This window comes from Pongo pygmaeus, chromosome 15 (genome assembly GCF_028885625.2).
Source record: "Pongo pygmaeus isolate AG05252 chromosome 15, NHGRI_mPonPyg2-v2.0_pri, whole genome shotgun sequence".
NCBI lineage: Eukaryota > Metazoa > Chordata > Mammalia > Primates > Hominidae > Pongo > Pongo pygmaeus.
In genome coordinates, this window is record NC_072388.2 from 30,576,047 (window position 1) to 30,593,163 (window position 17,117).

Consider the following 17,117-nt stretch of genomic DNA (forward strand, 5'->3'; position numbering starts at 1 on the left):
TAGAGGTCCACTCCAGACCCTGTTGGCCTGGGTATCAGCAGTGGTGGCTGCAGAACAGCAGATATTTTTGAACCGCAGATGCTGCTGCCTGATCATTCCTCTGGAAGTTTTGTCTCAGAGTAGTACCTGGCTGTGTGAGGTGTCAGTCCGCCCCTACTGGGGGGTGCCTCCCAGTTAGGCTACTCAGGGGTCAGGGACACACTTGAGGAGGCAGTCTGCCCATTCTCAGATCTCAAGCTGCGTGCTGAGAGAACCACTACTCTCTTCAAAGCTGTCAGAGAGGGACATTTAAGTCTGCAGAGGTTACTGCTGTCTTTTTGTTTGTCCGTGCCCTGCCCCCAGAGGTGGAGCCTACAGAGGCAGGCAGGCCTCCTTGAGCTGTGGTGGGCTCCACGCAGTTTGAGCTTCCCGGCCGCTTTGTTTACCTAATGAAACAACTAACTCAGCAATGGCGGGCGCTCCTCCCCCAGCCTTGCTGCCACCTTGCAGTTTGATCTCAGACTGCTGTGCTAGCAATGAGTGAGACTCCATGGGCGTAGGACCCTCTGAGCCAGGTGCGGGATATAATCTCCTGGTGTGCTGTTTTTTAAGCCCATTGGAAAAGCACAGTATTAGGGTGGGAGTGACCCAATTTTCCAGGTGCCGTCTGTCACCCCTTTCTTTGACTAGGAAAGGGAATTTCCTGACCCCTTGCGCTTCCCGGGTGAGGCAATGCCTCGCCCTGCTTCGGCTCACGCACGGTGTGCTGCACCCACTGTCCTGCACCTACTGTCTGGCACTCCCCGGTGAGATGAACCTGGTACTTCAGTTGGAAATGCAGAAATCACCCATCTTCTGCGTCGCTCACGCTGGGAGCTGTAGACCAGAGCTGTTTCTATTTGGCTGTCTTGGCTCCTCCCCCGCAGTTTGACCTTTAACTTGGGGTTTTATATGTTGGCATGCTCTGGGGTGTTGCGTTTCTCCTCCCTTGAGTTTTCCTTGGGGTGGGCTGTCCACATTTGCAGTGGCCTGGCAGCACTTGGGAGTGGCTGCATGCACAGTGTGTTTATTGAAGTTGTGCACATGCTCATTTGAGGTGGTTTTTCCTTGTCAGTTGAGTGTTCCTAGAGGAAGGTCGTATACCAGTTAAATTCTGCCATTTTACCTCTTTGTGTTCATGCGTAAGTCCACTCACCCAACTCCTGACATCGTATCAGGAAGCCGCTGATCACCAGCTTCAGGTGTTATCTATCTGTTTGGAGGCTACCTTTCCCTGGCATTGGCTGTGACCCATTATAATTTTATTATTTTAGAGAGACAGTTTAACAACTGCCTATTACCTGATGGTTGCCTGATATTCCTTGGTGTGTGTTTGTGGGGATGCAAGGATTGTCCTGCCCTGCTCATGTCTGTCTAGCTATCTACTTTAACATTTCCTCCCTAAAGAGTTGAAGACCCAATTCTTTGGGAGAATGGATAAAGGTCAGTCTTCTGTAACTGCTTTCTGCTGACAGAGGGGCAGTGATGGTTGTTCTGTGGGTCTTGGTCTCTTGTTAGTTGTCAGGGCAGGGTAGCTCTATGGGTTGGTAAAAGTGGTATACAGCCAGGTCTAAGGGATATAGGCAGGATTTTGCCTCTGTCATGCCACTGATGGGCAGTCTGGGGCTCTTCTGTAGAAAGATGACTTGAATATTGAGAGGATGGTATCCCTCACTGAGAATCATCTGGAGCTTGATGGCCTGAACATGAGAGGAGACAAATGGGTTTATTAGATTTAAAAGACATGGACCAAAAAGGAGCAAAAGTAGGAGACTAACAAGTAGGCCTAAAAAGGGAAGAACCCAGTTGAACCATTTCTAGTTTCCTTCCCAATTTAACGAACCCTGAGAGGCTTGTTCCTGTAAACTGGAGGTTGGATTTGGGAGTTGTGTGATGTTGCCTTGTATGTTTCTTGATTGTTTTACCTAAAAGCAACATTTTTCTTCTAAGGCTAAACAAATTCCTCTCTGTGCTGCCATTAACCTATCTAGCCCTTGATGATTTTTGGAGGACTATAGCTGCTAAATAGTTTATTTGTTCTTACATGGTTGTTAAGGTCTGAGCCATGGCATCAATGTTGTTGGCTATTTCCTTTGAGAGTTGGCTATAGATTAAAGAGGACTTTATAATTCTAGCAATTTCAGTTCTTGTACCAGCTATAATGCCGAGTCCCATGAGAAGGAGAATTAATTGGATAGCCCTCCTCATCCTGGGCAAGATGAAATGCCCATGGATTGCTACTGGAAGAGACAGATTGCCAGGGACTCTGAGGACGTCTGGGCATACTTCAGTTCAGTTAGTGTGGAGGCATTGGTGAATAGATTGGCCACAAAGACAGAAGGCTCTTTGGGTTTTAAGACAAGTAGATATGGACAAACAAAGTAAGGGGGTGAGGACAGCTCCAAAAAATCCCAAGGCTGCCGACACACCCAGGTAGCTGGTGGCCATACTTATGCCTGCTAAGAATGGGATGCAGGTTTGGCTCTGGTTAATTCCCTTGGTTTTATTTTCCCAAAAAAGAGAATTTTGAGTTTGGTCCAGTAGAACCCATTTTGCTGTAGAGCTGAGATTGGCAATTTGCAGACATTAGTTATAATCACCAGGCCAAAACCAGAAATTTTGAGCACTGCATGAGCTTGGGCATCCCTGGCAAAACTGGGTGGACTTATCTAGCAAAGTTCGCTGAGGAAAGGTAATAGTTGGAGGTTTGGGAATCTTGGCTGATGGCAAAATTCGTTGCAGATGTATGTTCGGTAAATTTGTTGATGAGGATCTACAGTGAGAGTAACATTACAAACTGTACTGGGAGAGCACCTATATCCATTCCATTTTTCCATGTACCTGTAACACAGATAGGGGCTATTCCCATTAAAGTGATATTAGAAAAGATGGCTCTGAAAATGGGAGATTCCTTGTGGATGTCAGGGAAATCTTGCCTTACTTTTGCAAGAAGGCTTGCAGGCTTGAACATCCCTTTCAGATTAGGATCCCACTGATAGAAAATATGTGATTCTGCCTCTGTGCTTGTACAGTCTCTGGGCGAGGCTGCATAAGCTCTTCCTGGTGTTTTGGCGGAAGAACTAGTACGTAATCAGCAGTTGGTGGAGTAAGGGGATTCTGTGCTTTGGAGCAATTGTTGAGCTTTTGCCAATAACAGGAAATGAGGATGGTAATACACTGCTAGTAAAGGAGTGAGAATGAGAACCCGCAGGAGTGGGCCCATGGTGACCTAAGGTGATTGTAAAAAAGAGAAATTGGTCACAAAGCAAGCTGCCACTGGAACTCCTGGCGGTGTACAAGTTAGGTTGAAAATAGTGATAACAATCAGAGCTATTGTGAGTAAAATTCCTAATATTAAGATCACCTTACTTTGAGGTGAAAGGATGGTTGAGGGCATTACTTATCTTTTTGCTTAAAGAGGAATTTCAGATCTTCCAGTGCCTCTCGAGTATATTCTATAACTGAGGGTGTTGGTTCCAATTCTGATGTTTCAGGGCTTTTCCACAGCTTCACTTGGGTACGATGTATCCAGCTGGCAATCTTTGGTACTTTAATGACTGCAGGGGTAGATAATAGCACAGTGAAGGGGCCCTTCCAGATTCGAGTTAGTTGGGAATTCGAGGTTCCATCCTTCCAAGCTTTAATGAGAACTAGTGAACCTGGAGGATATAGCGGTGGAGATTTTTTCCCTTCTGATTTTCGGTTTGTTTGTAATCCATATTCCCAGAGAGCCTTTTGGAAGCCTGCTAAAGAGACATACTGGGTGATTTTGGCAGTTTCTTCATTTAGTAATAAGTCTAAATATAAGAATACCATAGAAGGCTTTGAAGAGGCTTAATTGAAGGGAGACTTAGGGGCAATATGAATCTGAAGGAGGGCTAAAGTTAGGAGGTCCACCCATGGCTGTTTTGTTTCCTGACAGAGTATATTGAGGATGCATTTGAGGGTTTGATTAGTTTTTCTACTTTTCCTGAAGATTGTGGTCTTCAGGCAGAGTGAAAGTACCACTTTATGCCTAGGGCACTACTAACTGTTGAGTTACTTGGGAAATGAAGGATGGACCATTGTCCTTTGCAATGACCTGGGGAGCCTGAATTGGGGAATGAGTCCCTTTAGAGGTAATTTAACTACCTCCTGTGATTTTTAGTCCTTGTGGGGCAGGCTTCTACCCCTCCTTGAAGGTGTCTACACAGACCGAGAGATACTTACACCCGGCATGCAGGGAGCTGAGTGAAATTCATCTGCCGGTCCTCCCCAGGGTATGTTGGATTGGATCTATTAATGGAGGGGGCTTCTGTCTTTGGGGATTATTTATGGTGCACAAGGTGCAGGCTTGACAAGCCTATTGAATAGTTTTGTTTAGTCTCTTCCCACTGAGCACCTGTTTACAAATTTGCTATAGACTGTCCTATCTAAGGTGGCAGGAGTTGTGTAAACTCTTGCTGACTTTCCATTTGGAGTCTTTAGGTAGATAGAGAAGTTCTCCCAACGTGTACCATCCACTGGTTTCTTTTTTATACCCATGTTGGATGGCCCAATCTATTCCTTATTGGAGAGGGGGCAGTTCACTGGGGAGACAGGGGAGCAAGGGTCCCATGAAGTTATCTTTTGAGATGGCTGCCTCTTTAGCTTTTTGGTCAGTTAACCTATTTCCCCATACAGTTTCACTGGAGCCTCTCTGGTGTCCTTTACAGCACACTACTGCCACTTCCTGGGGCAAATGAGCAGTCTCTAGTAAGTCTGAGATTTGAGGCCTGTACTTAATAGGAGTATCCCAAGTTGTTAGGTACCCGCTTTCCTTCCAGACAGGCAGGTGGGTGTGAAGCACCAGAAAGGCATATTTGGAATCTGTGTAGATGGTTATTCTTTTCCTTTCACTTAATTTTAGGGCTCTGGTCAGTGTGATGAGTTTGGCTAGTTGCACTGAGGTCATCAGGGACAGAGCGTTAGCCTCTGTAATTTGGTGAAGAGACACTATAGCATACCCTGCATATCTAATTCTATTTCTGACAAAGCTACTCCCATCTGAAAACCATCCAGATTATCTAGGGGCTGATCTCTTAAGTCTTCCAAGCTGACATACGTGTGACTAAGTATCTCACAACATGAATGTGTTGAGTTATCCTCTTCTGGTAGTGGCAGTAAGGAGCTTGGGTTAAGGGTGGGGCACCACTCAACTGTGGGTTTTCTAACAACAAGACTTGGGACTTTAGCAGTCTGTTGTCAGTGAGCCATCGTGGTCCTTTTATGTCCAATAAGGGACCTATTTGGTGGGACGTCAGGAGCAGGATTGGCTGTCACATGGTGATTTTGAGGGCCTCCTGGAGTAGGATGGCTGCTGCAACCACTACCTTGAGTCAGTGTGACCATCCTTGTGCTACTGGGTCTAGGTTCTTTGAAAAGTTAACTTATAGGATGTTTGATTGGCCCAATGGTTTGAGTTAGAAATCCTAGGGCTACACCTTGCCTTTCAGTGATGAAAAGCTGAAATGGTTTGGTTAGTATGAGTAGCCCAAGGGCTGGGGCTTGTGAGAGGGCAGTTTTTAGCTGTCTAAAGGCTTGCTCTTGATCCCTTCCCCAGAGAAATGGATCCCTATCAGTCCCTTCTTTTAGTGCCTGATATAAAGACTTAACAATTCCACCATATCCCAGTACCCAAAGTCTGCAATATCCTGTGATCCCCAGAAAAGTGCAAAGTTACTATCAGGTGGTTGGGGTAAGTATTCTAAGGAAGGCCTGTATCTGTTCTGAGGAGAGCTTATGTTCTCTGGGGGTCAGGATTATTCCCAGGTATTGGACCTCTTAACTTGGTAGCTGTGCCTTGGCCTTGGATACCTTGTCCTTGGATACCCTCTGTCTGTGAGGAAATTTAGTGTCTGGACTAGATGTTGGACTCCTAACTGTTGTAGGGGAGCAGATTGATAGGTCATCCATGTGCTGTAGGAGATGCCTCCCCACCCCACCTCAAGAATTAGGTCCTGCAAATCTCTAGCTAAGACTTGCCCAAACAAATGGGGACTATCTCTGAAGCCTTGTAGAAGGACTGTCCAGGTGAGCTGTTGACTCCTTCCTTTTTCATTTTCCCACTCAAATGCAAATAGAAAATGGGAAGGTGGGTCTTGGAGGGTACAAAAGAAAGTGTGTTTGAGATCTAAGACTGAAAACCACTGAGCATCTGAAGGACTTCTGCTAGAATTACATATGGGTTGGGGACTATTGGGTATATAGGGACTACTGCCTCTTTTTTGATTTGCAGGCCCTGGACCATCCTGTATTCTCCATTGCTCTTTTTAACAGGTAAGATAGGCATGTTACAGGGTGAATTACAGGGTAGTAATAATTCATGTTTTAGAAATTTTTCAATCAGCAGCCAAAGTCCCTCTTTGGCCTCCTGCCAAAGAGGAAACTGACTTCTACAAGGATAGCTAGAAGGATCTTTGAGCTGAATTACTACAGGCATTGCCGTTATGGCATTTCCTGGTATTCCTGGGGCCCGGACTTCTGGATTATTGGGAAGGTCTGTGGGCAGCTCATCCTTGTGAATGGTTTCCTTGAGGCATAAGATTGCATTTGGAAAAGGGAGTGTTGGCCCTGGAGGAAAGATTAACTGAGCCCTGAGTCTATGCAAAATATCTCTACCCAAAAGGGGCAGAGGACATTCTGGCAACACTAAAAATGAATGAGCAAAGACAGTTTTCGCCCATAGGCAACACGGAGGAAGAGTAAACCTGTGGGTTATGGATACTCTCCATTTACCCCCGTCACCTGGCGGATTTGGAGGATTTGGAGGATAATTGCCCAGGAAAAGAGATAAGCACTGAGCAGGCCACTTCCATGTCCAAAAGAAAACTTATAGTACTACCTGCCACATCCAAAGCAGCCCTTGGCACTGTCCCTTCAGTAGTGATGTTCAATCCAGGAGCAGACCAGAGCATAGGGCCCCTTTAGCTCAAGGCCATCAGGGTTGGGATTCTGTCCCTGGGACCCTTCAGCCCTCAGGGCAGTTCTGTTTCCAGTGGCAGAGCTTGTGGCAGAGGGGGCAAGCCGTGCAGGGCTTCTTCCCTCTGTCCCACTGGGGCAGTTTGCCTTCCAGTGGCCTGGCTTCCCACACTGATGGCAGTTACCTGGGAGAGTATTCTGAGTGCAACCTGGAGAGAGCTGGCAGACTTGTAGGACAGCCAGTAGAGCTTTTCCTTTTGCCTCTCATTTTGCTGAGCCCTTTCCTTTTCCTCCTGGTCCTGGTTGTAAAAGACCAAGGAAACTATTTTAAGGATGTCAGGCATAGGGGTGTTGGGGCCTAGTGCTAGTTTTTGGAGTTTCTTCTGAATATCTTGGGCTGCTTGAGTTAGGAAATGGCCCTTTAGGACCAGTTACCCTACTTGTGTCTCTAGGTCTAGGTTAGTATGTTTCACTAGGGCCTCTTATAGCCTCTCTAGGAAAGTGGTGGGGTTTTCAAGAGGGCCTTGATTTATTAAGGCAAATTTAGTGTAGTTCACAGGCTTTGCTCTGCTAATTTTCAATCTTCTACCAGACAGAAGAACATGTGGTTCCTTGCCCATATACCCCACTGGTTATTGTATTCCCAATTGAGGTTGACCTGGGGAACTGTGGTGACCCCGCAGGGTATCCACCAGAGTCAGTCATGTACATTGTGTTTACAAATTGTTGGGCTGTCTCCATAATGGAGTCGTGTTCTCCCTTAGACAGTGTTTGTCCTAGTATGACTGAGAGGTCCCTCCAGGTGAGTTCAAATGTTAAGCCCAGTTTACGGAACCCTTTGATGTATTTGTCAGGGTCCTCCAGAAACTTCCCTAGTTCCATTTTAATTTGGCTCAGGTCTTGCAGTCAGTCTGGACTCTGGTGGGTACACTAGGGTCATTAACCTCCTGAAGGGAGCATACTTAAGAGGGTGGAGTCCAGAGGATGGCCCTGGGTAGGGAGGGGAGAGCACCAGGGCTGGGAGACTTGGATATAATAGGGTAGAAGGGGCAGTGGGGTTTGTGCTAAGCTCCGCCCTTGGTTCCTCTGGGGCTTGAGCCCTGCGTAAACCTTATAAAGGGTCTCCCAAACCAACCAGAGGGGGCTGCCTGACTATGGCTGCTATCATCGCTGGATCCATTTTATAAGCCCAACAAAGGTCAGGATTGTTTCCTAGAGTCATGAAGGCCTGTACATAGGGGATTTTTGTCCGTTTTCCCTGTTAGTGGCAAAACAAATCTAGTTGATAGATTGTACTCAAATGTATGCTTCCATTTTCTAGCCAAGTTTCCTAGTCCTGGAGCTTGTATTCAACCCAGGCTGTGTTACAGGAAAATATTAACCTTTTCTGTGTTACAGAAAAATATAAATCCAAACCTTTAGCGTTTGGGAGTCAAACTTTTCCCTGTTCTTGAAGATGCTTCTGAGGGGTGTGTCCTGTGGTATGGAGACATGATTATCCATCTGTGAAGAGAGAACAGAGGAGACAAAAAGGAAAAAGAAGGTATATCCTCTTATTTCCCTATCATCCTTTCCTGAACAGGGCATCCCCCATTCATCCTTAGGATTCTGAAATGAACCAGTCTTACCAGGTACCCTTAACCTTGATCCTGTCTTATCACAATTACCCACTTGAGAACAGAAGAGATAACAGAGTAAATAGGGACCCCCTATTCATCTTTGGGGTTCTGGAATGAACTATTCTTACCAGGTACTACTAACCTTGACTTCACCTCTGTTCTAATGGTAATTTGTTCTGTGCCTATAGCCTAGGACCAGCCTTTATCTCTGTCCTATGGGTACTTTTGTCTCTTGTACCTATGACCTTGAGCTGGCCTATATCCTTGTCTCCATGACCTTACAGTGACTCTCACTTGGAGCATTCTAGCACAAAATGATTATCTCTTTTCTTATAATCCCATTTCCCATGTTTTTTTAGTAGATGAGAAGCCTGTTTTTCAGCTAACTGCTATAAGGGACTGAATTCCCCTTTCTTTGAATATGACCTTGAAGGTCTTGATGTATATTGAGAGCGTGGAAGTGATTAGAGAAATGGAGGAAAATTTGTATTTGGGGTTTTTCATCCTCCCAGGGTAATCTGCAGAACAAATGCTTAAGTAGATAGGTCAATCTCTCTGCTCCAGGAGGAAGCAGAAGGAAGCAAGGGGGATACTCACGGAAAGCCTCATATGCTCACAAAAACAGCAGCCCTTGAATTTGAGAGGGCAATATTTATGTACCTTCTTGATGTAAAGGAGGAACCTCCGGAGGATTGGGGGTTGGGATAAGGGCTCACAGATGGCAAAGGAAGAATTTTCCCTCATTCCAAAGGGTTGCTAACTCAAAAAAAAGCAAGTAGGTGGAGTCCTTAAAGTGCCACAGAATGAGATCCTATGCAGAACTGCTTGAAAAGCCACCAAAAACTTGGCCCTGGAGCATAATAGGAATGACAAGCGTATGGCAAATCATAAGGAGCTGGCAGAGCTGGGGTTCCAATTGGTGTCTGTCCCATCAGTGAGCCAACAGACATCTGCAAGGGAGCCCATTTCTTCGCTGCTGTGCAAGCACAGCAAGAGCTATGGCTGCACAAATAATAGGGAATGTGTGTTTAAGGCAGAGAAGGAAGTCATGTGTCATGTGAAGTGAAAACAGAAAAGAGACAGACTTGCCCCTAAGGCGGACAGTCCTGTAGGTGTACAAGGCCATTTCAGAATATACACAGAGAAAACAGGAGAGTAAGTGGTGCGGGCGTTTGGAAAAGAGCCAGTTTTCATTGAAAAAGCAGAGGAAACCCCAGACATTGCACAGTCTTAGGGTTTAGCCCTATGACTCTTGCAAGCCTCCTGTTCAGGAAGGCCTTTAGTGTCTCAGGTCTACTTGGTGCAGACTCCAAGGTCCTTCCCACCCCCATGAGCCACCCGTCAGGGTGAGCTGAGAGATCAGCCCAGTGAGGAGCCGAGCCTCTGTGGCTGAGAGGACTCATTCTGGTGGTTGCTTAGTAAGAAGGAGAGAGAAACTGAGGAGAGGGAAACCATGTATGGGAGTTGAACACCTTCAGCCAAAGAAGGCGAGGCGTAGAGGTGTCTTACCACTACGGAACATATCTGAGTCACACATCAAAGTATGTTAGCAGTGGCAAATCCATACAGGTCTGCACTGACTTGATTCTTGCCTCCTCAAAGGAAAGAATTCATCCAAGGAGCATAGGCAGAGTGAGAGACCGAGGCAAGTTTTTGAGCAGGAGTGAAAATTTATTAAAAAGTTTCAGGGCAGGAACGAAAGGAAGTGAAGTACACTTGGAAGAGGGCCAAGTGAGCAACTTGAGAGATCCAGTTGTGCCCTGTGTGACCTTTGACTTGGACTTTTATACAGTGGCATGCTTCTGGGGTGCATCTCTCCTCCCTTGAGTTTTCCTTGGGGTGAGCTGTCCACATGCAAAATGGCCTGCCAGCACTTGGGAGGGGCCACATGCAGTGTGTACCGAAGTTGTGCACGTGCTCATTTGAGGCCTTACCAGTTGAGTGTTCCTAGAGGAAGGTCATATATCAGTTAAACTCTGCCATTTGCCTCTTAGAGTAGATGCTTGAGCCCACTTGCCCAGCTCCTGAGATCTTATCAGGAAGCTGCTGATCATCAGCTTCAGGTGTTTTTTATCTATTGGGAGACTGCCTTTCCCTGTCACTGGTTGTGACCAATTATTATTTTATTATTTTAGAGAGACAGTTTAACAATTGCCTGACATTGGGGGTGGTGGGGGGACCTCTCCTGCCCTGCTCATGTGTGCCTAGCTACATACTCTAGCACTAAGACTGGAAATAACTACCTGCCATTTATCAGGACCTTGGATCGTGGATATATTGGTGTTAACCATCTGTGTGCTCTCTTTGGTATATGATTATGTTAACCTTAATGATTCCCAATGAAGTTGAGCAGAGTGCCCCTAAAGGACTTTTCTGAGTAGCTATTTCAGAGTTAAGATTTTTTCAAACTATACATTCCAGCACACCAACCAACCTCCCCCATTGTAATCTGCTCTCTAGGTTAGTGTGGGCCTGGGTTATGTAACTGAAGTAATCAGCCCTGGAGTGTATCTTTTGGGTATTTGAAGGTAGAAATTATGTTGAGAGCCCTTGACTCTTTATTAAATGTGACATATTAATCCTTGTTTGTAGAGCTTTATGTGGAAATGTCAATCTAGTCGTTGTGGAAAAACCTGGGCTCAGAAATTCCTTGCATTTCATTTGAAAGTATGATGCAGCTACAGCTTGGATTCGGTCTCTTTTAGGGATGGGATTCAGGGCAAAAGGGAAACCATTCTGTGAAGATTTGCCCTAGAATGGCACCTTTGTCTTAGTTCCTCTTGATTTACTTTGGGATCCTTCAAGTTTCTAGCTTGGCTGGGTTGCTTTTGGAGCCAAAGATAGTTCCAATTCAATTGTTAGTATTAATGAGTTCTTACTAGCATTTTGTGAGGAGTACTGCAAATCACACCACAAAGGGTGTGAAACCCTAGCTTGTGGGGCAGGGAGGGTGAGCTAGATTGTTTCTTCTTGGATTAATACCAGACATATTTCCCTTGGTGCAGATCCATTCTTCTCTGTGTGGGAATGTTTAACGTTCACACTGTTAGGTGAGGGTCTCGTTCAGATAATTTTTTAAAAATACACATTTTAAAACTTATCTTAAATCCACAAACCCAACAAAATATTTCTTTTTTCATGATGACTTATTCAGAAATTTGAAAAGCCTTTTTGATGTATATGAGAGCTTTCTCTGTCATATGGGATCTACCAGTCATTTCAGCAAAGAGTTAAGTGAGGCCAAGGAGGCTTCCCTGGCAGCTTGGAAGCTTTGTGCAGTAGCCAAGCCGTGGGCTGAGAGAGGTTGATACTCATTTGTTTGTATATAAAACTTTCATTCCCAAAGTCTTAGATATCACATACCAGGAAAGATGATTGTGAAAAGCAGGGATAAACTCAAGTATTTCTTTCCTGTTATGATTGCATTTGATGTATCCGATTCTGCCTGACAGTATTTGCCACTTGATTGTCTAAACAGAGTTTTAACTGGTAGCAGGGTGAGTATTAATTATTCACATCTAGCAGCTGGCATAAATATGATTGTGTAGGCCCATGTATGTTAATGAGTCCTACAATAAAGCCTTTCGCTTGGAGATCTTCAGCCCTCCCTTCTTTTTGTACCATTTGTGAACTTCATTCTGGAATTGTGTGGCTTGGTAAGGTATAATGTTCTTTGCTTCGAGGAACTGTGCTGAGGGCTTGTGCAGAGAGTGGCCCATCTAGAAATGTCTCTCAGGACCCTGATGGCTCCCTTGTTTCCTTTTCCTGTTTCCAATCGGGCTACAGCAACTGGGTCTGGATATAGCAACAGCACCCCCTAGTGTATTATAGGGTGAGGATGGGTTCCTGATTAACTCAGTAAGGTGAGGTGTTCTGGCTTCACAGAGTGGAGTGTGAGAAACTGGCAACTTGGCATTTATTAAACAATATAGTTGAGGCTAAATATGCAACAGCAGCATGTCTTCCAGGTTTTGACAGCTGAGAAAGGAAGATAAAGACAGCAGGAAGACAGGGTTTTAGATTACTTTACAAGGATATGAAGGCTAAGGAGAGCCACAGGAGGGAATCAAGAGGTCACTGGGGAAGGGAGCTGTTCCAGTGAATAGTTTGCTATTCTTCCAAAGAATCCAAAGCTTGGCCATATGCACAGAAAGGCCTGACCACAAAGGCCTTCCATTGTTGGCTGAGACTGGAGACCTGCGATGGGGGTTCAAAGCCTTTTGTTGGATGTGAAACTGAAATTCCAGACACTCCAAGCAGTGACTTAAAGGCTACGAAAGTATAAATGACAGGTAGATATTTACCTCAGAACAGAGTTTTGATTAAGGAACCTAGGCCTTAAGAGAACAAAATGGGAATGGAGATGGACTATAGAGAGAAGAAAAGAGGGATGTTTTCGTCATTTTGTTCATTTAACAAATATTTGCTGTTGAGCTGCAATTCAGTGCCAGCTTCTAGTCTACATGCTGGAAATACAGATGTGAATAAAACAGAGTTTCTGTCCTCATGGAGCTTACATTCTTTACAGTTGCCAATAAGCGGGTCACTACAGATCAGTTCTTATGTTTGTATTTTTGAAGTGTGATTTATTTACAGGCAGAATGTGATTTGAGGACATGGAAAGTACCCATTGTTCAAAATTGTTCCCCTCCAACCAACCAGTTTTTTTCTGAAATTTCTCAACCAAAACCACTTGTTAGTTGTTTTCTGAGAGGAGTAATAATGAATCCAGTTGCTTTGACCTACACTTACTTCTAGTGAAAATGAATGACCTGATGAGACCTAGAGGGATGGGACACTAGCGGGTGGAATTACAACATTGGGACTAGCAAGCTGTAGCCTTGGTGAGTTTGTTTCTGGACCAAGTTTTTCTTATCTATAGAAGTAGCTGTATTCCTGTCAGGTCCCTTCTAGCTCTTATTCTATTTTGTGTGGCAGATAGCATCCAAGAAGATGTAGGGCCGGGTACGGTGGCTCACACCTGTAATCCCAGCACTTTGCGAGGCCGAGGCGGGCGGATCACCTGGAGTCAGGAGTTTGAGACCAGCCTGACCAACTTGGAGAAACCCCGTCTCTACTACAAATACAAAATTAGCCGGGCGTGATGGTGCATGCTTGTAATCCCAGCTACTTGGGAGGCTGAGACAGGGGAATTGCTTGAACCCGGGAGGTGGAAGTTGCAGTGAGCCAAGATCGTGCCATTGCACTCCAGCCTGGGTAACAAGAGCGAAACTCCATCTCAAAAAAAAAAAAAAAAAAAAAAAAAAAAGAAGGTGCAGAGCATGGGGCACCTCTGGGACCCCTAGAAAATTATTTGGGGGTAGGAGTAGGACCAGATTAGACACTGAAAAAAAACATGGAGAAGGAACATGATTTGACAGTCAAATTTAGGCTATTTAAAAAAATATTTCTAGGGCATTTATTCTTGGGTTCAGTTTCTGACTATAAATTATCTGGAAGGGAGGGTGATACTATGAATATGGTTTTTGCAGATTTTTTGGGAAAGCCCAGTTGGTTTTACTTTTGTGGGTCAAATTAGTTTTGAAGATTATCTATAAAGCTTGCAGTGATAGACCTGACCCCCAAGCCACAGCTGCTTAAATAGCTGTGTGCTGTGGATTTTCTTGTTGTGCAGTGTTTCCTTTTAACTTTCCTGTTCAGGGCAGAAACAGAGTAATGCAGCCCCATATTCTTTGAATCCTAGAGAGCAAGTGACCTACTTACTATTGTACCTGAAATATTCAACTAGAGTATATTTTAGGAAATACTTTTTCAGCTTTAAACATGACTTTGCTTTTGTGAATAAACACTTCAATCGAGAGACACTGACGGGTATTCTGGGCTGTTCTCCTGACCCGTTGTGTAACTTTGGATACTGTATGACTTTTCTCCTTGGAAAGAGGCAATGTAAAATCCATGGGTTTCTTTAGAAAAGACAATTTGTTACTACACCCTTATAGGTGCATGTGATGAAGATTAGTGAAAGTTTTCACTGGGTTTAGAAATTTTAGAAATGCAGGAGGCCAGGTGCGATGGCTCAAGCCTGTAATGCCAGCACTTTGAGAGGCTGAGACAGGAGGATTGTTTGAGCCCAGGAATTTGAGACCAGCTTAGGCAACATAGTGAGACCTCATCACTACAAAAATTATACAAAATTAATCGAGAGTGGTAGCACACACTTGTAGTCCCAGCTACACAGGAGGCTGAGGTGGGAGGATCTCTTGAGTCCGGGAGGTTGAGGCTGCAGTGAGCTGCGGTCATGCCACTGCACTCCAGTGTGGGCAACAAAGTGAAATGCAGGAGTTATTTGCTGGGTTCTTTAACAGCTGGAAGATGTGGGTTCTGGTATTAGTTTATTGGCCAGGATTTTCTTTATTTGGTGGTCCTCCTCTTTGCAGGGTTTCAGCCTCTCTGTGAAGACCAAAGTACCTGTGTAAACAGGATTCCAGGGTGGAATATGAGTAGGTTTTTTGTTTGCAAAATTTCTTACTATACATGGCTAACTTTTAAAGAAGTAACACAATGGACCAACTGAAAGACAGAAACCTTGGGTAGCTTTGTAATTTTCTATGTGTGTGTTCTGCCACCTGCTGGAAAAGGATCACCACGCTTGGGAAGCTGGCTGGCAAAGCAGAGGAAGTTGTGTAATCTGGCTCCTTCAGCCCTCTTCTAGGACTGGGCAGAGTACAGGAAAACTCACAAAATGCTGTGATGTGCTTGGTTTTCTGTTGGATCTCCCTAATTGGCAACTAGAGTTATCCCACAGGGATTTCCCCTTCAGCCTGCTGAGCTCACGGCCAGCCACCTCAGGCCCAGGCTACTTTGTGAGCCCCGCTCACATCATGCTCTGGCCTCATTCCTCTGAGTATCCAGTATGCTGACTGGGATCGCCTTGAAATACTTTTCACTGGTAGAAAGTGGAAACAAAACAAAACAAAACAAAACATTAAATCCAAAGTAAGAGGCAGGGTGGCCACCTTTGTTGTGACATCTAGAAGAGGGCCAACTGACCTATTCAGGAAAGGAATGGCCTTTTTTTCCTGAGATTATAGTCTCCCTCCTTTTTAGTGTTAAAATGCATTTTTACAAAATGATGCTGAGAGATGAGGGTTATCACTGTAAACATATATTTGCTTGGCAAAAGAAAAAGCAAACGTAAATCAGTTCCCTAATTCTTTTAAAATATTTTCCTATCTGTAAAATACCAAAGTCTGGCCAAATGCAGTTTGCTACTCCCTGTGGTCAGCCTTACCTTTCCTTTTATTTGACAACTTAAGCAGAAAAGTGGGGTCAACAATCCTCAGTTGTAACTTCCTTATTTTCCCTGTCAAATTCTCCATGGATTTTTCTGTGCTGTGACCCACATAGAAACACAAAAATAATAGTGTGGTGGAATGAGGATAATGTTTCTTCCCTAACTGGGTCACTGGTTTATAGATAAATTTTGGTCTAGAGTAAATGGTTGGCCTGATTTTGCACCCCTTTGGATCATTTTCTTCCTCTGGAGTTCTGGATGGAATGTGACCTTCCTGGATGGATGTGTATGTGGGACTCCCATGGGCAAGACTTAGATTTTTGGCAGCCAGACCCTCAAGGCAACTGGGACAGGATGTGGAGGCTCAGCCTCCCTGTTATTTGAAATTTCTCAGAGGCACACAATACTTTTGAAAGATTTTTAAATGGGAATAAGACATTTTAATATCTATGATTAATTTAAAAAATTTTATCAACCGAAGTAATGAAACAGACTTTCTTCTGTATTAAGGGATATAATTACAGAAGAATATTATTTTTAAAAAATGTTTTACAGCCTCAATTTAAATAAATTGTAAAGTTTAAAGAAAAAATGTGGATCTACTCTGATTGAGACAGGTTTTGTGTTTGGCTTTATGGAGTCTAAATTGAAAATTGCTAGTGTAGAAAACCTGAATTGAGATTTATTTTTGAGAAGATATTTAAAGAGAGCAGATAGTTGAGATCTAAGTAGGTAGAGGCTGGGAAAATGAGTTTGTACTGAAGCCAGAACACATGGTGTCTTCACTGGAAATGAATGTTCCCAAAGAATAAACTTTTGTTTGTGTGTATTTATTTATCAGTAGTAACAACTGCTTTTGAATGAGCTAGGAAATTTATGATTACAGGGTGTGGGTTTCTTATGGGCGCACACAGAGATTGTGAGCTCAAGGCCATGTGAAGAAGATGGAAATATCTTCCCCAGTTAATTTTCATGGGCCAGATTGTTAGAAATATATCCAAGAAGTGACTTCATAAAACTTTGAAACTTGGCTGAAAACCCTGGCAGATCTGCATCATCTGGTAAATATTTAAGACCTTGTGTATATTATTTTCAAGCAAAGGCAATAAACTGTAGAATTTTTGTTTCAACAAAAGCGAAACACTGTGGTGTTGTTAGCTTTTGCATCAGAACTTTGGTAAGAAAATGTGTTTGTTTTGGTTTTAGGTTTTTAAAATTATTTATTTATTTATTTGAGACAGAGTCTTGCTCTGTCAGCCAGGCTGGAGTGCAGTGGCACGATCTCG

General features: G+C 44.2%; 1 protein-coding gene across 6 annotated transcripts in view; it reads left to right on the top strand.

Moving 5' to 3' along the window:
* Positions 1-17,117, top strand: part of AKAP6 (A-kinase anchoring protein 6) — a 626,632-nt gene that overhangs the window by 38,844 nt on the left and 570,671 nt on the right. The window contains exons 4-5 of one of the 6 annotated variants that reach the window (XM_054449569.2): positions 6,275-6,315; positions 8,356-8,500. The exons of the other annotated variants lie outside the window; for them this stretch is intronic. The gene's annotated coding sequence lies outside the window, so the exon portion shown is untranslated. The remainder of the gene's footprint in view (positions 1-6,274; positions 6,316-8,355; positions 8,501-17,117) is intronic. 6 annotated transcript variants of the gene reach the window in all.